Source organism: Dendropsophus ebraccatus, chromosome 14 (genome assembly GCF_027789765.1).
Source record: "Dendropsophus ebraccatus isolate aDenEbr1 chromosome 14, aDenEbr1.pat, whole genome shotgun sequence".
Classification (NCBI taxonomy): Eukaryota; Metazoa; Chordata; class Amphibia; order Anura; family Hylidae; genus Dendropsophus; species Dendropsophus ebraccatus.
Window position 1 is genome coordinate 5530945 of NC_091467.1, and position 23807 is coordinate 5554751.

General features: G+C 48.1%; 1 protein-coding gene across 6 annotated transcripts in view; it reads left to right on the plus strand.

The window, feature by feature from the left end:
- EYA2 (EYA transcriptional coactivator and phosphatase 2) overlaps nucleotides 1-23807 on the plus strand; it is a 107518-nt gene that overhangs the window by 26350 nt on the left and 57361 nt on the right. For 2 of the 6 annotated variants that reach the window (XM_069952393.1, XM_069952395.1), the window contains one exon: nucleotides 17821-17976. The exons of the other annotated variants lie outside the window; for them this stretch is intronic. The gene's annotated coding sequence lies outside the window, so the exon portion shown is untranslated. The remainder of the gene's footprint in view (nucleotides 1-17820; nucleotides 17977-23807) is intronic. 6 annotated transcript variants of the gene reach the window in all.

The window sequence follows — 23807 nt, forward strand, 5'->3', positions numbered from 1 at the left end:
AGATTATATGTGGATGTACGGAACTTGGGTGTCTCTGCAGATGATTGCACAATGTGACGCATTGTATGTTATTACATTACTGATCACTTACCGGTATATGAAGTTATCTGGGAGTGACGCTCTGCAGACGCTGCCCCAGTGCAGAGGGGCACAATACTCTTTGCGTATAGGGTGGAGTGTAGGTTACCTGTGTAAGGACAGAGTAGTAGTCACTGTGCGCTGGGGATAACGCTGTGCTGTATATCTCCCCAGTGTATGTGCTGTTGTACATTGTGATGTGTTACCAGAGTACGGCCGTGCACACGGCCATCACTTCTCTGGGATATGCCCAGTATAGGCTATGGATATGTACAGCGGATAAGGCTTCTAGTTGTGTCTTTGGAACTTTCTGCGTATTCTTCAGATTACGATTGGCAGACAGCGCTGTCGGGCTTGGTAGTCTCTGATACTCGAGCCCCAATATGTTTGTGTAGTGTGACACCCGTATCACCGTCTGCTCTGCCCCGCCACCCTCATCTACCTCAGTTACTCAGTTTGTCATGTTGGAGGATAGATCGGGGAGTCTGGGTATCCTGTAATATAATAATGTCTGCAGCCACAGAGAACGGCCACTGCTATCTCCCATCTAATATGCTGCTGGCGTCCTAATAGTGTGTGTATGTATGACCAGTGTGATGATAATGTGTATATGAGGGGCGGGATAATATTGTGTATATGAGGGGCGGGATAATATTGTGTATATGAGGGGCGGGATAATACTGTGTATATGAGGGGCGGGATAATACTGTGTATATGAGGGGCGGGATAATACTGTGTATATGAGTGGCGGGATAATATTGTGTATAGGAGGGGCGGGATAATATTGTGTATATGAGGGGCGGGATAATATTGTGTATATGAGGGGCGGGATAATATTGTGTATATGAGGGGCGGGATAATATTGTGTATAGGAGGGGCGGGATAATATTGTGTATAGGAGGGGCGGGATAATATTGTGTATAGGAGGGGCGGGATAATATTGTGTATAGGAGGGGCGGGATAATATTGTGTATAGGAGGGGCGGGATAATACTGTGTATATGAGGGGCGGGATAATATTGTGTATAGGAGGGGCGGGATAATATTGTGTATAGGAGGGGCGGGATAATACTGTGTATATGAGGGGCGGGATAATACTGTGTATATGAGGGGCGGGATAATATTGTGTATAGGAGGGGCGGGATAATATTGTGTATATGAGTGGAGGGATAATATTGTGTATATGACCGGTGGGATAATATTGTGTATATGAGGGGCGGGATAATATTGTGTATATGAGGGGCGGGATAATACTGTGTATATGAGGGGCGGGATAATATTGTGTATATGAGGGGCGGGATAATATTGTGTATATGAGGGGCGGGATAATATTGTGTATATGAGGGGCGGGATAATATTGTGTATATGAGGGGCGGGATAATATTGTGTATATGAGGGGCGGGATAATATTGTGTATATGACCGGCGGGATAATATTGTGTATATGACCGGTGGGATAATATTGTGTATATGACTGGTGGCATAATACTGTGTATATGAGGGGCGGGATAATATTGTGTATATGAGGGGCGGGATAATATTGTGTATATGAGGGGCGGGATAATATTGTGTATATGAGGGGCGGGATAATACTGTGTATATGAGGGGCGGGATAATATTGTGTATATGAGGGGCGGGATAATACTGTGTATATGAGGGGCGGGAGTAAATATTTTCATTTGTAGCTAAAAAGGAAACTGATAAGGGTGAGAAAATACTGCGGACCCACCTCTAAGCCCAGAGACGGGAGAGCGCCTCAGGTACTGTGCATGGAGCAGAGAGGGCAAACCCGGCGCTGTGAGGAAGGCGTCATGGCAGCTCGCAGATCAAATAACCTTTGTCTCCTTACGGAGCGACAGACAATCTGTACACACAGGCCGGCTTTCCGCCATCGTCTCTCCTCGCTGCCAGCAGCCGCACTCTCATAAACCTCTGTGTCTTGTCAGTATAGACGAAAGCGAAGAAGGAGAAAGATCACCCAAAAAGATTGCAATAAAAGTAATGTATAGCGCCCTGTCAGACGCTGCGTCCTCCTCTTGTATCATGTATGTGTGAGGAGACCCGCACATAGATGGGGATGGTGCATATGCCTACACCTGTATATACAGCCCAGTACATGTAGATTACATTACACTAAATTAAAGGGCTTATTCACCAAATTCTTTTCTTTCAAATCAGATGTTGCCAAAAAGTGCCAGAGATTTGTAATTTATTTTAGTCAAAAAATCTCCAGCGTTCCAGTACTTATCAGCTGCTGTATGTCCTGCAGGAAGTGGTGTACAACCCCTTTCACCTGTATTTGCTGTAAGGATAAGGCGGTTTATACAGCTGTGATTTTACAGACTGTTGATACCTTTTGCGCATTGTGCTGGCACATTAGACCGCACCCCGATCTGGCGCCAACGAGATATAACCAGATACTTTACAGGCAGGACGCTTATGCAGTTAAAATCTACCGTCAGTCTTTGTGAATGATCCCGATCTTGGGTTCTTGCGGCCATCATTGATAGAACAGCTGAAGGTCGGGCTGTGACCCGGCGGCTCCTCGGGGGCCCGCACTTCTGTCCCATCACACCTGTCATAGCTGAGAGGGGATTATAGTCCCATAACAATATCTCCTGACCATCCGTGGCTGCGCTAACAACCAGAACACAAGAAATGTGTAGCCTCACAAACAGCCTAATCCTCTGTGGTATGTTAGACGGTTTGTTGTGTGTTTCGTGTTCCGGAGAACACCTGACCCGATATCGCGTTTCACCATGTTCAGTATCAGGAATGAGGAAGCGTGTGATATGGTTTCTATAGAAGTATGTGCAGTCCACACATCCACCACACGCTATGCATGTCGGGGCACACAAGTCTGCCCTACCCCCATATATCTCACAGGTAGCCTCTGTATATGTGTGGAGACGCTGGCTGTGGGGTAAATGGTCTCGTTCACAAGGCTGGACATTTGTTTTATTACCAGGCAGTATAAATGTGCGGGTTATTCCAGACCAACTACCCCCTCAGCCACCACTGATGCCAAGATCACCTCTGTCCATCACTTGGGCTATAACCATCATCTTGGGGATTAGCAGTTTCTACCATTATTTCACCATCAGTGGTGGAGATCCGGGGGCTGGGGGGGTCTGTATGTGTAGATCTGGGGGTTCTGTAGTCAGGGCTGAGGGGAGTCTGTATATGTAGATCTGGGGTTCTGTAATTGGGGATGGGGGGGATCTGTGGTCAGGGATGGGGGGGTCTGTATGTGTAGATCTTGGGGTTCTTTAGTCCGGGATGGGGGGGATCTGTGTTCAGGGATGGGGGGGATCTGTATGTGTAGTTTGGGGGGTTCTGTGGTCAGGGATGGGGGGATCTGTATGTGTAGATCTGGGGGTTCTGTGATCAGGGATGGGGGGTCTGTATGTGTAGATCTGGGGTTCTGTAGTCTGGGATGGGTGGGGGGGGATCTGTATGTGTAGATCTGGGGGATCCCTATGTGATCTGGGGTCTCTGTAGTCAGGGATGGAGGGGCTACATTCAGTCATATCCTCTAGTTTCTCATGGTATATTGTTGGGGGGGCTGATGGCGGCTTTTGTACATGTTACTGTACAGACCCCCTTCTTTACTCCTGATACTCGTATATCTTTCTCTGTTCCCGTTGTGCCCTCACACAGCCTCCGCCTTTTCCGGCGGGAACCCTAAATCCTTAGGACCCAGTAAATAGTTAATGAATAGGAACCAGCGAGAGCCGTCCCCGGGGGGTTTCACATCATTTGCTACAGAATGAAACGCGATCTGGGAGACGGCCTCCCCGGATTGTTCCTGTGTGTGGAGCTTTAACCGCATCCTCGGCTCTGCAGCTTGCCGTGACCTTGCATCAGGCTGGTCGTGTTACCCGGCAGCAGACAAAGGGTTAAAGCTCCTTCAGTCTTCTCCTCAGTAGCAGCTAAACTGTTCTGTGATGGGGATTTATCAGAGAAATCCATCATGGCCGCCTAAACGCTACTGGCGCCAAACTGTGAAATCGACAAATTTACAAAACTGAACTTTTTTTTTAGTTTTAAATCCACAAAATAAAGGCGGAAATCTCTGAAATGACAGACACGGCCCTGACACTGGGTGTGTGTGACGGTAATGACCTGTATAATCAATGGGTAGTTAGCAGGATGATGGAGAAGTAGTCCTCACACGTCACTCACTTCTTTCATATCTATCCTGTCTCTTATTTCCCTGGCCATGGCCTGCAGTCTAGGGAACGAAGACTGCTTGTCGTAAATCTTTTTCTTTCGAATCAACTGGTTTCAGAAAGTTATACAGATTTGTAAGTTACTTCTATTTAAAAATTTCCAGTACTTATCAGCAGCTGTATGTCCTGCAGGAAGTGGTGTATTCTCTCCAGTCTGACACAGTGCTCTCTGCTGCCACCTCTGTCCATGTCAGGAACTGTCCAGAGCAGCAGCAAATCCCCATAGAAAACGTCTCCTGCTCTGGACAGTTCCTGACATGGACAGAGGTGGCAGCAGAGAGCACTGTCAGACTAGAAAGAATACACCACTTTCTGCAGGACATACATAGATAGTAGGACATAAAAAGATATTCGCCGGAGTACCCCTTTAATTTAAAAAGAAAAAAAAAAGAACTTAATTGCCGCCCCCTTCATTGCTAATCCACGCCCATTTTCCTTAGAGCCACCCCTTGTAAATGTAGGGGGCATTTACAAAGGGTTTGCCACGGGCGTAGGCCAGGGAGAAGGTGCAGAATTGCCCCTTCTCCCTCACGTACGCTTCCCGTGCGCCCCGCTCGCCCGATGGGCGGGCTGGCGGAGCTTGCAGGGGGGGGGGGGGGGCGTGATGAGGCAGGATCATGATTTACTCCTGCTTGCAGGCACAAATCATGCTGCAAATCTACACCTCCTGGAAGCAGGTGTAGATTTGGTACGCCGGGCGCAGTAAATCTTGCCACGAAAAAGGGGATGGGGCTTAATTTGTACTTGTACGCTGGTCTTCGTAACTTCCCCCCCCCCCCCCTTAGTGTGTAATGGTCCCCTTATAGTAATGTTGACTGAGCCCGCCGCTTCTGCCGTCAGTATGGAGTGTATGGCACCTCTAGAGCCTCTGACTGTTATTAAAGGTGTGTAAACTGATCACACCTCAATTGTCCGTTGGAGAGCAGCATCGCTTGTCCCAGCTTTACCTCCTGCACAGAGTATACAGAACCCCCGCCTTTCTATTTAAGGTGGGTATCCGGTCTGATGCACTGTGTCCTCGGTGCCGGAGGGATGAAGGGGGTCTCCTCCATATGTTCTGGCGTTGCCCGAAGCTAACTAGGTACTGGCGGGAGATAACATCCCTTATTTATAGAGTTTTTTCTATCCATCTGGAACAATCCCCCTTGGTGTGTATTTTAGGGTATGTAGAAGACCTTGCCTTAACTACCCCGGAAAAAATAGGGGTTGCCCGAATACTGTATATGGCCAGAAAACTTATCGCACAGTCCTGGTTAGACCAAGATCCCCCGCGGTTGTCCACTTTGATAACTAAAGTGAACTGGCTTATAGCCAACGATAAGTGTGTGATGAAGAAGTTTGAAAAAATTTGGGCCCATTGGTTTGACGCTCCGGGGTTGGCGCCGCAGTCTCTGACTAGGGGCAGGGCTGAACCCCCTCCGGGTTCTAGATAGGACATATAAGTTTATGTTGTATTCTGTCGGGTGGTTCTGATGACATCTGTGTAACTATTGAACTGATCGCAGCGCACCAGCCTTTTTCATATAAACTCTGGTTTTACTGGATGTTGGAGGTTGCACGTTTACTGGACTTTGATTCGAGATATATGGGACATTGCCAAATTAGTTCCAATGTTTTTTGTTGTATGTCTAGTGGGGATGAGACATCTGTCTTTCGTCCGTCCCTGCTGTTTGTAAACCTCTTTTTTTCTGAAAATTCAATAAAAATTACTTTGATTGAAAAAAAAAAAAAAAGGTGTGTAAACTCCTTAGGCTCCCGTTCACACTGTGTTTGTGACTGTATGAATGTTTACAGGGTAAACTAGAAGTATATGTTATCCATTAACTAAGCATGGGTAAGTCTTGCTGGCGCACACTGTACAGGGGTATATGGTGATATACAGGAATAGTGTGCTGCACGTATAGATCCTACATGGAAAGTGTATACAATAACCAAGGACCAAAGGTCAGTGTGAACTGGGCCTAAAAGGCAGAATAAACATTTGCACCAATGTCTATGGTCTCTTAGACTGGAGCTTCCTGAATTATCGAGTAAGTCTATATAGTAAGCCCAGCCCTGGCATATGTGTATGTGTCAGTAGACTGACACACAGGAGGAGGCTGGGGTGTTGTAATGGTGGACACCCCTGTGTAGGCCCAGGCTGTGCAGGTACGCCAGCCCCCCATAGCGGTTATCACTGCCACTAGCCGCCCATACAGAGTGGAATTCCTGCCGATCTCTGACACATGGAGCCCATTAATCTGCTGGCCGCGTACAGTGCGTGTTGTGTGCAGCCATCGCTACTACCATTTCCCCTCTTACTGGAAAACATGTTGACATATTTTTTCTATAATCGAGTCTTCCAGCGCTCGGCTCCTGTGATCATTTCATTGTCGAACAAATCTTAACTGTGGTGGGTTAGTGATGTATACATTGTAATCCTGGCGCACACCCACCACAGGCCTGTCCAGCCCCAGTATCACTAGCAGTCTATTACTCTGTGGTATCAGCCAATCCAGGACATGGAGAGACTATTACTCACTTTCATCAGCCTCTCAGGCCAATGAGTGGGGGACAGAATGTCAGGTGAAGGGGCACGCCAGAGATTTAGGTTTTTTTTGTCAGAAAGTTATAGGTGCTGTTTACACAGGACGATTATCGTGCGAAAAATCGTTATATCGTTCTAACTTAAACAATAATCATTCTCTGTAACTGCAGACAACGATTGAGAAATCTTTGTGTGTCGTTGATCATTGCTTTAGATCTGACCCTAAAATCGTTGTTGATCGCAAATCGTTTGCTGTAATTCCACGTTCGTTGTGTGTAATTCCAAGGCGTTCATTCTTTTGCTGGGATTAGATGGAGTGAACGAAAACGATTGCGGTAACTATTGTGTTTTGTAATATGGTGATCGATTTCAGGTTAACGATAAACAATCTCATTTGCAATTATTTAGCATTATGGTGTGTTTACACAGAACGACAATTGTTCAAATTTTTGCAATAACGATCGCATTTGAGAGATAATCGTCTTGTGAACAGTGAACGATCAAGCGAAAGATCATTCATTGTGATCTTTCAACATGTTCTCAAATCGTTGTTTGGTCGTTCGCTAAAAATTCGCAGATCACGTCATGTAAACAGTCTTTCAAAGATTCACCCTATGTGTGTGAGAGGCTTAAGCGATCTTAAAAACGATCGCAATAACGATTTTTCTGACAAATTTTCTAACGATTTATTCATCTAAACGCTAATCGTTATAAAAACCAAATCGTTGCTTCAAAAGCGAATTATCGCTTCGTGTAAACGGACCATAAGTCGCTAATTGTTAAGAATTGCTTCGTCTCATAGGACCCTTACAGCTCCTCCACCAGCCTGAGCTGTTTATATCTGACAGGAAGGATCATTGAATCTTGCACGGTGCCACAGAGATCTGGATCCATCTGACCGGCCATGTTTCTCCACAGAGATCTGGATCCATCTGACCGGCCATCTTTCTCTACAGAGATCTGGATCCATCTGACCAGCCATGTTTCTCCACAGAGATCTGGATCCATCTGACCGGCCATCTTTCTCTACAGAGATCTAATCTATCTGATCGTCCATGTTTCTCCACAGAGATCTGGATCCATCTGACCGGCCATGTTTCTCCACAGAGATCTGGATCCATCTGACCGGCCATGTTTCTCCACAGAGATCTGGATCCATCTGACCGGCCATGTTTCTCCACAGAGATCTGGATCCATCTGACCGGCCATGTTTCTCCACAGAGATCTGGATCCATCTGACTGGCCATGTTTCTCCATAGTGATCTGGATCCATCTGACCGGCCATGTTTCTATATAAAGATCTGGATCCATCTGACTGGCCATGTTTCTCCACAGAGATCTGGATCCATCTGACCGGCCATGTTTCTCCACAGAGATCTGGATCCATCTGACCGGTCATATTTCTCCATAAAGATCTGGATCCATCTGACCGGCCATGTTTCTATATAGAGATCTGGATCCATCTGACCGGCCATATTTCTCCATAAAGACCTGGATCCACCTGACCGGCCATGTTTCTCTATAGAGATCTGGATCCATCTGATGATACACCAGCACTGATATACAGTAATCTTGTGACGTTGGTGGCTGTTTCTTGTGATACGATAGCCTGTAATCTATATAAAAGCATGGACACCCCTCTAGTTCTGTTCACCCCTGTGGGTGGCATCTCAGGTTGAGTAAAACTCTGATCCCTGAGTGACGATTGAGTGGCCGCTGTGGTTGTGACTCTTATGACCCTCGTTCAGGATTGTGTAGCAGTGACATTATAAGGGCCCTAATACACAGGCAGCTGATGACTGTGGGAAAAAAAAGTGATACATACCTCTCCACGCTCCCTGATGTGTCTGAGGTGACAGGCCGCTCAGCCAGTCATTGGGACAGCGGTGCAGCCTGTCACCAGCTATCGTCCGCGCATCACTATAACACGTAGTGATGTGCGGCCGATGATTTTAGATCCGGACCTAAAGACCTAATCAGCCGAGGATCATTGTCTTTATGATTCCGGCAGGGCTGCTGTTTGTGCTGTTAGCGTGCCGCAGATTTGCTGCCATCTTGCTTTGCTCAGTGAGGGGGCACCTCCAGGAGCTGCAGCGGTTCTGATGGAGATTGACCCTGTCATTACCGGGGCCCTTTGATGTGCGCTTGTTGTGTTAACCATTTTCTCTCGGTGTGGCCTGAATGCTTCGGCACAATCTCAGGAGGTCATGTCAACAGTGCTGCCCCCTCTGATTGCTGGAAGATGAAAGAACCACGACCACAGAGAGAAAACGTCAACTTTCTTCAGCTTCTTGATGCAGAGGACAATATGGATTAACCCATGTGTGTCTGCTGCCTGACAGCTGGGACATTGTAAGGCAATGATTAATCACCATTAACCCTTCCATGCCTAAAGAGACTGACTCGTGGAAGACCCTGTATGTATGCTGGCTATGGTGATGCAGGCTGTCATGTACTGCCAAAGGACCCTGTATGTATGCTGGCTATGGTGATACGGGCTGTCATGTGCTGCCAGAGTATGTATATTGCCGCATGTCCCTGTGTGTTTTTGGATTTTCCCCATTAAAATCAATGGGTAGAAAAAAAAAGAGCTAGTCCTACTCGCACACAGCTGATGGTTTGTTACTTTTTTAATGGGTGGATCACATCTCTGCCTTTACAATATGTCTGTACAGGTAAAGACTATTAACCCCGGGCTTCAGTCACATGGCATGGCCAGTCCTATTACCTGGTGCAGACAATCCTCTGTGTGATATGTCAGTAGCGTTCTCAGTGTTATTGGCTCCTGACAGACCTGATACATTGATCGGGAGGTGTTCAGACATGTTACATCTTGGTCTAGTCTGGTCCGCCTGCTCCTTCATGGTGGGATGATTGTCACTATCTCTACTACTTAAGTGCCCACTCCTACTTAGTAATGGGTGAGTGGAGGTGAGGAGGTCGCAGCACATCAAAGTCTCCTCCACTAATGAAGATCACTGCTCCGTCTCCTGTATACACGTTGTTTTGCAGAGTATTTGGCTTGACCGGGAAGGTGATTGATGCCACAGTGGATATAAGGTAGGGTAGTATCCAGGCGGCTGATGTCCTATCCCTGCACAGATCCTGTGTTCTATCACAATGCATCCATCCTGATGGAATAAAACCTAATAGTCACATGCTCGTTGTGAGAGCCAACGTGTTTCCAGTGCTCTGGGCGCCCTTACTCATGGACAGATTTTATTATATGAATTATGGATCAGTTAGGAGAAACCACCTGATGTATAGACCCTTGTTTCCCTGATAACTGTTGTCATGCTGTTATGTATAGAACATATCACCCCTCCCCCTTCCCTGTATCCATCCCCTCCTTGGTTGAACTTGATGGACATGTGTCTTTTTTCAACCGTATTAACTATGTAACTATGTAACTATGCCTTGTAAAACTAACGTATATCATGTAATCTACACAAAGAACTATATGCACATATAGCAATCTGTAATGTGTACATGCATATAGTTATCTTTAACCATACGTGTTACATGCATATAGTTAGCTGTATCCGTACATGTTACATGTATACATGTATATAGAAATCTATAACCATACGTGTTACATGTATGCATTTCTGCCACATGATCTGTTTATCTAGTATAAATAAAGTGGGCGTCTTACTAGGCATGACAATTATGTTCAGTGCAAAAAGGGTTAATACACTCAGAAGACCCCGCAGCATCTCCTATGTGACGGTATACCCAAAGATCAGATTGCAGTCAATGATGCTACAGGATCCTCTGCCCCCAGTAGTTCCCAGCCTTACATAATAGTACAGAGAACCAGATCTGACGGTAAACTGTGGTTATATCTGCACCACTGTCAGTCCTGTGCTGCTGTGCCCCAACTGTGGCCATATCTGCACTGCTGTCAGTCCTGTGCTGCTGTGCCCCAACTGTGGCCATATCTGCACTGCTGTCAGTCCTGTGCTGCTGTGCCCCCACTATGGCCATATCTGCACTGCTGTCAGTCCTGTGCTGCTGTGCCCCCACTGTGGCCATATCTTCACTGCTGTCAGTCCTGTGCTGCTGTGCCCCCACTGTGGCCATGTCTGCACTGCTGTCAGTCCTGTGCTGCTGTGCCCCCACTGTGGCCATATCTGCACTGCTGTCAGTCCTGTGCTGCTGTGCCCCCACTGTGGCCATATCTGCACTGCTGTCAGTCCTGTGCTGCTGTGCCCCCACTGTGGCCATATCTGCACTGCTGTCAGTCCTGTGCTGCTGTTACCCCACACATGGCCCATTGTCAAAGTGAGAGCCTGCAGAATTCTCCAGTTCTCTACTCACCTAGAAGACAATATGATTCAGACTAGAAACTGGTTACAATCCTACTTAACCATATGTGATCTATTATATCAGGAAGATCTCTTGTAGGACCCATGACAGGGGGGAGGGGGAACCAGAAGCTGCAGGATTGAGACCTCATCCTGGATGGATTTAGTGACTGCCCACCTGTGCACAGGTAACTGGATCCTCAGCTGTCAGGCTGTCCATCATCCATCCCTGTGAGCGGAGCTGTAGATTGATGGGGGTCCCTGTTGTTACCTGGTGGTGGGTAATTATGGAAACACCGCTATATACATACAGATATATGCTCTTGGTGGGATGTTGTGGAGTCAGCGCTCAGGAGCAGAATTGGTTAATTCTGCTCTGTGATTGCTCGGTCTCTTTGGCCGATGATGTATTTTTACGCCACACACTGTAAAGCTCCTGATAGGTACAGAGGAGAAATCCACGTTTCAGGGAGATCCATTTTTGCCAGTTTTTTACTTCAACATTAACAAGAGTTTTCCGGAGAGAGGAAATTAAAGTCTCTGGATCCCTGAGAGTGCGGAGCTCCATGAAGGCTTCAGGCCGGGGACCATGAACTTTACTGAGGATTCCCGGCTACTAACCCTCTGGATAATGTCAGCAAAACAATCCCTGGCTGACAGTGTGCAGGGCTGCCAAGCCAAACAAGGACTGCGACCGCTGAGCGCACACGGGTATACTTATCCTATGTGCGGAGCAGCATCCTGCGCAGACAGAGCATCGTAGCCTGGCTCCTTTATTCAGGACGTGTGCAAGCCGTGTGCCAGCCATGTCCACTGAGGTTATGGCTCAAGAATTCTCCCAACTGATGGTGAAAAGACTCCACTTGCTTTCTAGGGTACGGCCGAGCTCCAGACTATAGCCGCGCTCTAGGTTACGGCCGAGCTCCAGACTATAGCCGCGCTCTAGGTTACGGCCGAGCACCAGACTATAGCTGCGCTCTAGGTTACGGCCTAGCTCCAGACTATAGCCGAGCTACAGACTATAGCTGCGGTCCAGGTTACGGCCGCGCTCCAGTCTATAGCCGCGCTCCAGGTTACGGCCGAGCTCCAGTCTATAGCCACGCTCCAGGTTACGGCCGAGCTCCAGTTTATAGCCATGCTCCAGGTTACAGCCGAGCTCCAGACTATAGCTACGCTCTAGGTGTCTCTTTAACCTAACACTGGGACGTGTATTGCAGCCAACAGCTTCACTGTAAGATCTCTGCTTGCTGTTAGCATCTGGATAGAATTTCATTTTTCACTATGATATTGTCCTATAGCAGTCCTCCTGAGACACCGTTACAGTGTAGAAGTAAGACAATAGGTCCTATGAGTTGTGCAGCTGCTATGTGTCGGTCACAGTTTGAACACTGTAGTGGCTTGTGAACTGTAACGGTATTAGAGAATGAAATGATGGCACAATATACACTTTTTGGCGGTAAAATGGCCACAGCTTTATTTAAGTCACAGGACTAAAGCATTCCCAGTAGTCAGGTGAAGTGCTCGGTCACTGGGATTCCCGGATACTGTGAGAGTCCCTGCTGTGTGACATACAGCAGACGGCAAGAAAGGGGCGGCACATTGTGGCTGCCATTCTAGCAGAGCCTGTACACTATATAAGGCACCAATGACCCTACTGATCCTCACTCCTGTGCTTAAAGTGGTTATCCAGCGCTACAAAAACATGGCCACTTTTCCCCCTACTGTTGTCTCCAGTACAGGTGCAGTTTGCAATTAAGCTCCATTTTCTTCAATGGAACGGAGTTTCAAAACTCCACCCAAACTGGAGACAAGAGTAGGGGGAAAGTGGCCATGTTTTTGTAGCGCTGGATAACCCCTTTAACCACTGTGCCCGCCCCTGAATTACATCACCATTATGACATCCTTAAGGCTGGCCACTTCCAAGACTCAGCCTGTTCACCACCATGAGGTTTAACATCCTGTATGAGTTCAAGTGAGTCCACTATAACTTGCCACTTTTTATTTTATTTTAACTCTCTTACACATTTTTGCTCACCGAATTAAATGACATAAACATATAGCTTAAAACTTCAAGTCCAGGCAATACTATGAAAATTGTGCTGTACAAAGCTAAGCCTCAACTCCTAAAGGGTCATAATCCAGCACTCAGGAGAGAAAAAAACCCTGTGGAGGAAACCCCTAGGGAACCATGGCTGAAGGATTGGCCTTAGAGGGTTAAATCCAAACTGCAATCTGTGTAGGTGATCAGCAGTGTATTATATACTTATTATCCCCCTGTATGAGTGTGTATATTTCTCTCCATTCTGTGTAGGTATACAGCAGTGTATTATATACTTATTATCCCCCTGTATGAGTGTATATATATCTCTCCATTCTGTGTAGGTATACAGCAGTGTAGTATATACTTATTATCCCCCTCCTATATGAGTGTGTATATATCTCTCCATTCTGTGTAGGTATACAGCAGTGTATTATATACTTATTATCCCCCTGTATGAGTGTATATATTTCTCTCCATTCTGTGTAGGTATACAGCAGTGTATTATATACTTATTATCCTCCTGTATGAGTGTGTATATATCTCTCCATTCAGTGCAGGTATACAGCAGTGTAGTATATACTTATTATCCCCCTCCTGTATGAGTGTGTATATATCTCTCCATTCTTTGTAGGTATACAGCAGTGTAGTATATAGTTATTATCCCCCTCCTGTATGAGTGTGTATATATCTTTCCATTCTGTGTAGGTATACAGCAGTGTATTATATACTTCTTATCCTCCTGTATGAGTGTGTATATATCTCCATTCTGTGTAGGTATACAGCAGTGTATTATATACTTATTATCCCCCCTGTATGGGTTTGTATATATCTCTCTCCATTCTGTGTAGGTATACAGCAGTGTATTATATACTTCTTATCCTCCTGTATGAGTGTGTATATATCTCCATTCTGTGTAGGTATACAGCAGTGTATTATATACTTATTATCCCCCCTGTATGGGTTTGTATATATCTCTCTCCATTCTGTGTAGGTGATCAGCAGTGTATATTATACTTATTATCCTGATCTGTACATTTGCAGCTGGATAGTTGAAGGGTTAGCCCGGGGCTTGGGGGCCATGACTGCAATCAGGGCCGTATTAACAACTGCTGCTGCCCTAGGCACTAAACCTGAAGACGCACCATCTTCACGCACCCACTGGCCTTGCCAGACCTGATCAATACCACCATACCCCCCAACCCATCTGGAAAAGACAACAGATTTACTGGCAAGTCTGAACAGGAGGTGGGAGACTAAAAAAATAAAAACCTGGCTACCTGGCGCTGCCCCCCTGCAAGGTGCTGCCCTAGGCACCGGACCACGGGTGCCTAGTGGTAAATACGGCCCTGACTGCAATGTATACTCATCCCACTCTGCGCCGCCTCTCAGCATAGACTGGTCAGCATTGCGGGAGATCAGGGCTCTTTGCGCTTTCAGTATTTGTGTATTCCCCTATATTCTTGATTCTAGTGTATCTCATTGGATGTGTAATGTGATAGTAGAGAGGAAGGGACTGTAGTAGAATATATAATGCTGCTGCCAAAGACGCCGGTGATTCCATTATGTGCGGTGACCGGGATCTTTGCACTTTCAGTATTTGTGTTTCCCACTATATTCTTGATTGTAGTGTATCTCATTGAGTGTGTAATGTTGTGATAGTAAAGAGGAAGGGACTGTAGTAGAAAATGATGTGTGGTGACCAGGATTTTTGCACTTTTAGTGCTTTTACCTTTGTCCTTTGTGGTTTTTGTACGTCCTGCAGGCGGCTCCCTATGTCCTTGATTCAGGTGTATTGAATCTGTTATGTAGTCAGGGCCCAGCCAGACCTCAGCTCCCACCTTCCTTCCTCCAGTCCAGCGGGGGCTTTCTCTTGCCTCCCATCAGTAACATATTCTGACTCCATTCTTCCTGCTTCACACTTCCTGAATAATCAGACTTTGGCGATGTGTTCCTCCCCAGCTTCCTCTCTGAATAGCCAACTCTTTATTAACCTCAAATAGAGCGCCCCCATCCTGCGGTCCGCTCCTCTGATCCAGACTCTGCTCCATAGACCATAAAGGGAATTGCCCTCCCGTTCTGTTATGTGTCTGGACACCACTTTCTTAGTCTTATAACAAGTCATTGTATATTAGGATCTTGTATAGTGCTTATAGGGAAGTGTTGGTATAGTGCTTATAGGGAAGTGTTGGAAAGCTATGACAGCACAGTGCAGATCAGCAAGTCTTCAGGAGATGTCTGTATGTAGATGGATAATGTAAGCTTTCACCATGTCTTAGGTAATATATTAGGTGAGCAGCAGTACTCCATCCAGCAGTGCAGCCCCCATTAGGAATGGGACCCAGCAGTACAGCCCCCATCTGCAATGGGACCCAGCAGTACAGCCCCCATCTGCAATGGGACCCAGCAGTATAGCCCAGTGCTTCTCAATCCCAGTCCTCAGGCCTCACCAACAGGTCATGTTTTGAGGATTTACTTAGTATTTCACAGGTGATATAATTATGCTCAGTGCATCAGGTAATAGCACAGGTGTCCTTTGTATGGGAAATCCTCAAAACATGACCTGTTGGTGAGGCCTGAGGACTGGAATTGAGAAGCACTGGTATAGCCCCATCAGTACAGCACCTATCAGTAAGAGGACCCATCAGTACAAGCACCCATCTGCAATGGGACCCATCAGTACAAGGACCCATCTGAAATGGGACCTGGCCTTGTTTTTTTTCCTTGTCATTACATTGACTTATAGGGCCACTCAATATGGTGGTTTTGGATGATTCCCTACAGGAGCCGCCCCTTGGCTGGGTCCTTCCTAGAGGGATATCTGGCTAGCCCCATGTTTTGAGACTCCTAAATCACGCTCTACAGGCTCTCTTTTTTGCCTATTGTGTTTTTTTTGTTTTTTTTAACACTGCCATTTACCATTGGCCGTGCATCAATATTACACATAGCAATGTGTGGTCTGGGACCCCCGTTGTCCGTGCACTCCAACCATCTCTTGTGGGTGTTTTGAACAGGGATTAGTTGGATCCTTCATCCCAGTTTGTCAGCCTAATGTGAGCCCAAGAGAGGCCATTACTAGAGTAGAACCATCTCTCATGGTGAGGTGGTACTTTGTTTGGTCAGTTTGTCTTGTTTCCATCTCGTCTTGTGTGGATTGGCATCGTCTGGCTGTTTCTGGCCTTGAAGATGATGATGATGCTGTTGATGATGATCCGAAGTCTCCGGCAGGTATGCCAAGCATCACCACTTGCTGTGTGGAATGTCTCCCATGTGCGGGTGTCACATTCACAGCTAGGCCTATATTTACTCCGCACCTCCCCGAGTGCCTGACATTGCTGAGTAATGGCGCTGGCTGCAGACCGAAATAGATGTGATGGATGTGTCTGTGTGTGGATGTTACCGCTATAAAATAAATGTGTATGTGTGTATATACGCACACATATCTATCTATCTATCTATCTATCCCCCCTATACAGGATATTGTGTCTGTGTGCGGATGTTACAGCCTGTGTGTGTGTGTATATATATATATATGTACATATATTATATACACACACCCCCTATACAGGATAACATGCCTGTGTGTGTGTGTGTGTATATAATATATATATGTGTATATATATATATATATATATATATATATATATATATATATATATATTATAATTATACATACATACACACACATACATACATACATACATACATACATACATACACACACACACACACACTTAAACACACACACACACACACACACACACACACACACACACACACACCCTATACAGGATAACATGCCTGTGTGTGCGGATGTTACCATCCATAAAATGAGTGAGATAGGAAAGCATTTACAGAGGCGGCAGCAGGACTGCAGGAGTCCCTATAATACCCTGGGATGTAGTCAGCTCCCTCCAGTGGTAGGATGTGTCTGTGCATACGGCGAGGCTTGAAGGGGATTATAGATGCTGCATTATGGTATTACCGCAGACATCCAGTGGACACTGCAGTCCACAATCTGTTTATAGTCCTAAACGATCACCATGATGGTTTTGGTAAGAAGTGTGTGAATTTTGGATCTAAAAGCCTTTGACCTACTAGTTGAGCTCCCTCTGGTGGTGTGGCTGGGTCGTGCACTGAGCGGCACACACATTTTTCAGCCAATGCTGGATAGTGAGTGGTCATTTGCACTTAGTTCCCATATACACACATCTTTCATACTTGTGCAAATTGTAGAAGTAAATGGGGTGAATAACTATCTGTGGTAGTGTGCCGTGTCATATAGACTGAAGAGCGACTCTGGGGCCCCTTATCCTTTATCCACCACATGGACCTTGATGAAACAATACCTGCGCTTGTCTCTCAGCCTTTTCCCAGGACACTTAAAACTTCATATTTTTTCTTTTTAATTAAATGCCGTCTTCCTTCTGCTAATTCCTTTCAAATCTTCCCATTCAGGAGGAGGGAAATAAGAGCCCCTTGTTCTCCTGCAGGTAGGAGCTGAAGAAAAGGCTGTTCATCCATCTTCTTACCTTGAACTGATCAACCAGAAACCTGAGTAGCCACAATGCCACCTTCAGCAGGGACGGCCCTGCGCCTCTCCATATCTTCCTCTCATCTCTTTCACTTGTTAATTGCAGGAAGTTTTGTGAGGTCCATATCCCAGCTGTTGCCTCCCATAATGAATGACCTCCAGTTCCGTGCACTGTGACCGGCTGCTCAGACCCTGGGGGAAGAGGAGAGGGTGATAACCAGGGAGGGAGAGACAGTGGACCTGCAAAGGAGAGGGCTGCAAGGTAAGGCTATATTCACACACACGTAGTGCAGCCCGAGACCACGGACCCGCGGCCCACACTACGAACGTGCAACTGTAGTGCTCCGTGATGCACTTCATTACCCTAGCAATCCGTGCCACAAAATGGAGTCCGCATTACAACATGTCCTTTTTTTGCGGCACGGATCGCGTCCCCATATACACGTACGGACGTGAACAGGGCCATTGAATAACATTGGTTTTATTTTCTGTCCGCAATTTCGGACAGAACAACGGACGTGTGAATGTAGCCTAAGGGAGGAAGAGGTGAGGGAGGAGAGAGCGCACCCTGCCAAGAAGAGAGCTGCAGGGTAAGGGAGCAGAGAGCGGACTCTGCCAGAGAGGGCTGCGGGCTAAGGGAAGGGACAGCGGACCCTGCCAAGGAGATAGCTGCAGGGTAAGGGAGCAGAGAGCGGACTCTGCCAGAGAGGGCTGCGGGCTAAGGGAAGGGACAGCGGAGAGAGGTGCAGGGTACGCACTCTGCCAGTGAGAGAGCTGTAAGGGAGCATAGAACGCACCCTGCCAGGGAGAGAGCTGTAAGGGAGCATAGAACGCACCCTGCCAGGGAGAGAGCTGTAAGGGAGCATAGAACGCACCCTGCCAGGGAGAGAGCTGTAAGGGAGCATAGAACGCACCCTGCCAGTGAGAGAGCTGTAAGGGAGCATAGAACGCACCCTGCCAGGGAGAGAGCTGTAAGGGAGCATAGAACGCACCCTACCAGGGAGAGAGCTGTAAGGGAGCATAGAACGCACCCTGCCAGGGAGACGTTGTGAGAGGGACATTGTAGATTGTATATAGTGTATGAGCTTTATATTGTGTATACAGTATAACATTTTATACAGATAGATACTGGTGACCTATGTATACGCCATATACTGGGGGCCATGTTGGATTGTCCACAGCGCCGTATTAATGACATCCAAGACCCTTCACGCTCCATATTTTTTATTCTGTCATCTGTGATGCCCTCACGTGATGCCCTGCTCTTTTTGGAGAATCCTCTGTATAGGACAGGGGTCACGTCTCTGGGTCACCGCCACATAGTACATCAGTACACATTGGCGCGGAGCCGCTGTGTTGTGCTGTTTACATTGTTTTCCTCCCTGGGGTGGTGAGCGCTCTGTGGCCGCACTTCCCTTCTGTTATAACACACAATCTCCTCTCGTATGGAGAAAGCATCTCCTGTGTAATGTAGAAAATCCAGTGTAACCGGAAGGCTGCGGCGTTGGGAGCACAGCAGTCTGGGCCACCATAATCCTGCTGCACACATGTATCAGGCGCCGCACGCTCTGGCTCCCAGCTCTGCTGTAATCTCGCACTATGGGAACATTTGCTCTCCATATGTATTCTGACAGTGAAAGCCAAGGAAACCGGTAACCGAGGTCAGGAGCGGGGAGAGCCCAGTATGTGTATGACATATGTGCAGACGTGAGGTCAGGAGCGGGGAGAGCCCAGTATGTGTATGACATATGTGCAGACGTGAGGTCAGGTGTGGGGAGAGAGCCCAGTATGTGTATGACATATGTGCAGACGTGAGGTCAGGAGCGGGGAGAGCCCAGTATGTGTATGACATATGTGCAGACGTGAGGTCAGGTGTGAGGAGAGCACAGTATGTGTATGACATAGGTGCAGACGTGAGGTCAGGAGCGGGGAGAGCCCAGTATGTGTATGACATAGGTGCAGACGTGAGGTTAGGTGTGAGGAGAGCCCAGTATGTGTATGACATATGTGCAGACGTGAGGTCAGGTGTGGGGAGAGAACCCAGTATGTGTATGACATATGTGCAGACGTGAGGTCAGGTGTGGGGAGAGAGCCCAGTATGTGTATGACATAGGTGCAGACGTGAGGTCAGGAGCGGGGAGAGCCCAGTATGTGTATGACATATGTGCAGACGTGAGGTCAGGTGTGGGGAGAGAGCCTAGTATGTGTATGACATATGTGCAGACGTGAGGTCAGGAGCGGGGAGAGCCCAGTATGTGTATGACATATGTGCAGACGTGAGGTCAGGTGTGAGGAGAGCCCAGTATGTGTATGACATATGTGCAGACGTGAGATCAGGTGTGGGGAGAGAACCCAGTATGTGTATGACATAGGTGCAGTCGTGAGGTCAGGAGCGGGGAGAGAGCACAGTATGTGTATGACATAGGTGCAGTCGTGAGGTCAGGTGTGAGGAGAGCACAGTATGTGTATGACATGTGCAGACGTGAGGTCAGGTGTGAGGAGAGCACAGTATGTGTATGACATGTGCAGACGTGAGGTCAGGTGTGGGGAGAGAGCCCAGTATGTGTATGACATAGGTGCAGACGTGAGGTCAGGAGCGGGGAGAGAGCACAGTATGTGTATGACATGTGCAGACGTGAGGTCAGGTGTGGGGAGAGAGCCCAGTATGTGTGTGACATATGTACAGACGTGAGGTCAGGAGCGGGGAGAGCCCAGTATGTGTATGACATATGTACAGACGTGAGGTCAGGAGCGGGGAGAGCCCAGTATGTGTATGACATAGGTGCAGACGTGAGGTCAGGAGCGGTGAGAGAGCCCAGTATGTGTATGACATATGTGCAGACGTGAGGTCAGGTGTGGGGAGAGAGCCCAGTATGTGTATGACATAGGTGCAGACGTGAGGTCAGGAGCGGGGAGAGAGCCCAGTATGTGTATGACATATGTGCAGACGTGAGGTCAGGAGCGGGGAGAGCCCAGTATGTGTATGACATAGGTGCAGACGTGAGGTCAGGAGCGGTGAGAGAGCCCAGTATGTGTATGACATAGGTGCAGACGTGAGGTTAGGTGTGAGGAGAGCCCAGTATGTGTATGACATAGGTGCAGACGTGAGGTCAGGAGCGGGGAGAGCCCAGTATGTGTATGACATATGTACAGACGTGAGGTCAGGAGCGGGGAGAGCCCAGTATGTGTATGACATATGTGCAGACGTGAGGTCAGGTGTGGGGAGAGAGCCCAGTATGTGTATGACATATGTGCAGACGTGAGGTCAGGTGTGGGGAGAGAGCCCAGTATGTGTATGACATATGTGCAGACGTGAGGTCAGGTGTGGGGAGAGAGCCCAGTATGTGTATGACATATGTGCAGACGTGAGGTCAGGAGCGGTGAGAGAGCCCAGTATGTGTATGACATATATGCAGACGTGAGGTCAGGTGTGGGGAGAGAGCACAGTATGTGTATGACATAGGTGCAGACGTGAGGTCAGGTGTGGGGAGAGAGCCCAGTATGTGTATGACATATGTGCAGACGTGAGGTCAGGAGCGGGGAGAGAGCCCAGTATGTGTATGACATATATGCAGACGTGAGGTCAGGTGTGGGGAGAGAGCACAGTATGTGTATGACATATGTGCAGACGTGAGGTTAGGTGTGAGGAGAGAGCCGAGTATGTGTATGACATATATGCAGACGTGAGGTCAGGTGTGGGGAGAGAGCACAGTATGTGTATGACATAGGTGCAGACGTGAGGTCAGGAGCGGGGAGAGCCCAGTATGTGTATGACATAGGTGCAGACGTGAGGTCAGGTGTGGGGAGAGAGCCCAGTATGTGTATGACATATGTACAGACGTGAGGTCAGGAGCGGGGAGAGAGCCCAGTATGTGTATGACATATGTGCAGACGTGAGGTCAGGTGTGGGGAGAGAGCACAGTATGTGTATGACATAGGTGCAGTCGTGAGGTTAGGTGTGAGGAGAGCACAGTATGTGTATGACATAGGTGCAGTCGTGAGGTCAGGAGCGGGGAGAGCCCAGTATGTGTATGACGCGAGTACAGGTGTGAGGTCGGGAGCGGGGAGAGCACAGTATGTGTATGACGCGAGTACAGGTGTGAGGTCAGGAGCGGGGAGAGCCCTGTATGTGTACGACTGTGGCTATTATCTTGTGTGGATGTCCGACAGCAACTGTTAAAGTATCTTCTCATGTTGTCCCAGCCCCCGCACCCTCACTGTCCTGTATCTGCTGAGGGATATGCTGGTATGCCATCGCGATGCTGGAAGAATGGGGGGGTCGCATCCAGCACTCGCGTATTAACAACTGGTTTCCAGGGCCCCCGTGCTTTCATTAGTTATGGACTGCTGAAATCCTCTGTGCACAGTTTCCTGTGGTGTCAGGAGGGTCTGTGTCATTCTGATTTGTATTTTCTGAATCCTAAAAGTAAGAATCAGCTATAAAAAGCAAAATGATCAATCACCGGCGACTAAAGAAATCCCAAAACAATAATGCAATTACAGGGAATAAATCTTGTCTAGAGCATATGCTCTCCCTGCACGCTGCTCTCCCCGCACGGTTTTCCCCCTGGATGGTTTCCTTCCCTGCACGCTGCTCTCCTTCCCTGCACACTGCTCTCCTTCCCTGCACGCTGCTTTCCCCCTGGATGGTTTTTCCCCTGCACGGGTTTCCCCCTGGATGGGTTTTTTTTTTCGCACGCTGCTCTCCCTGCATGGTTTTATCCCTGCACGCTGCTCTCCCTGTATGGTTTTATCCCTGCACGCTGCTCTCCCTGTACGGTTTTCCCCCTGGATGTTTTTCTTCCTGCACGCTGCTTTCCCCGCACGGTTTGCCCCCTGGATGGTTTCCTTCCCGCACGCTGCTCTCCCCGCACGGTTTTCCCGCTGGATGGTTTCCTTCCCTGCACGCTGCTCTCCTTCCCTGCACGCTGCTTTTCCCCTGGATGTTTTTTTCCCCCCGCACGCTGCTCTCCCTGCAGTTTTCCCCCTAGATGTTTTTCTTCCCTCACGCTCTCCCTGCACAGTTTTCCCCCTGGATGTTTTCCTTCCTACACGCTCTCCCTGCACAGTTTTCCCCCTGGATGTTTTCCTTCCTACACGCTCTCCCTGCACAGTTTCCCCCCTGGATGTTTTCCTTCCCGCATGCTGCTCTCCCCAACGGGTTTCCCCCTGGATGTGTTTCTTCCCACATGCTGCTCTCCCTGCACGGTTTTCCCACTGGATGGTTTTCTCCCTGCTCTTCCTAAGGGACTCTCCCTGCACTCTGCCCTCTCCGTACGGGGCTCGCAGCCTGTTTTCTTGTTGCTGGGGGTGGAGGTCTGGTGAGGGGCTGTACAGTGTAAGTTCAGCAGATTGGGGGCCTTTCCTGAGTCTCCGGGCTGTGGGGGCCGACAAATTAAGTTAGCAGACCGAAGATGTGGTGTAAACAAAACAATATGTGTGGACGGCTCCCAGTGGATCGAGGGAGTGTGTAGCCTGCGGCACCAGCCACTTCCTCATATCGTTACCAGAACATGTTTCGTATGAAAGTGTACATTGCCTCTAGTGTTCTCTACACTGTCATTATTACTGCAAGTGCCATGTGCAGCGCTGTATGCCCGCTGTGCTGTGGTGGTGCTGCACATGTGCTCTGGCAGTACAGTGGTAATGCATGTCTCTTCTGGTGGTGCTGCACATCTGCTCTGGCAGTACAGTGGTAATGCATGTCTCCTCTGGTGGTGCTGCAGTTTGTGCTTCCTTTTTGCTGGCTGGAGGCTGTTGTGGGTCCTGCTGAATCAGTGGCTGGAGGCTGGTGTGGGTTCTGCTGGATCATTGGTTGGTGTGGGTTTTGCTGGCTGGAGGCTGTTGTGGGTCCTGCTGAATCAGTGGCTGGAGGCTGGTGTGGGTTCTGCTGGATCATTGGTTGGTGTGGATCCTGCTGGATCAGTGGCTGGAGGCTGGTATGGGTTCTGCTTGATCATTGGTTTGTGGGGTTCCTGCTGGATCAGTGGCTGGAGGCTGGTATGGGTTCTGCTTGATCATTGGTTTGTGTGGTTCCTGCCGGATCAGTGGCTGGAGGCTGGTATGGGTTCTGCTTGATCATTGGTTTGTGTG